Source organism: Leucoraja erinacea, chromosome 13 (genome assembly GCF_028641065.1).
Source record: "Leucoraja erinacea ecotype New England chromosome 13, Leri_hhj_1, whole genome shotgun sequence".
In the NCBI taxonomy this organism is placed as follows: domain Eukaryota; kingdom Metazoa; phylum Chordata; class Chondrichthyes; order Rajiformes; family Rajidae; genus Leucoraja; species Leucoraja erinaceus.
The window spans coordinates 38,484,583-38,485,036 of record NC_073389.1 but is presented as its reverse complement, the minus strand read 5'-3'; positions in this window follow the sequence as shown (position 1 = coordinate 38,485,036).

Sequence of the window (454 nt, the reverse complement as noted above, 5' to 3'; positions counted from 1 at the left end):
TTCTAAAGGACTTATTTTAGAATTATTTTATGAAATTCACAGTGACTTGGCCTTTTGGATTCAGGACTGGCTTACTATTAAAGGGCCTGTCCCACTTAGCCTATTTTTTCCGGCAACAGCCGAAAAATAGGCTGTCGCCACATGGTCGCGGCGTGACACGAGGTGATGCCTGTATTGTCGTGAGTGGTCACCTCGAGTGTCGTTACTTATTTCTTGTCGCCGCTGGATTTTGAAATGTTCTCTCGGTGACAGTGGCTTGACATTGCCTGACGTTGCCTGTCTTCTCCTGTCATATGTGCTGCCGTAGGTTGTCGCCAGGATGACGCCAGGTGACGTTGGTTGTCGCCGGGTCATGACCTCAGTGAATTCCATTGGCGACAACTTGCGTCATCCTACGTCAACCGGCGACAGTTCCGGCGTCAAGAGAAGTATTCAGTTGTTTTCCTTTGTCACC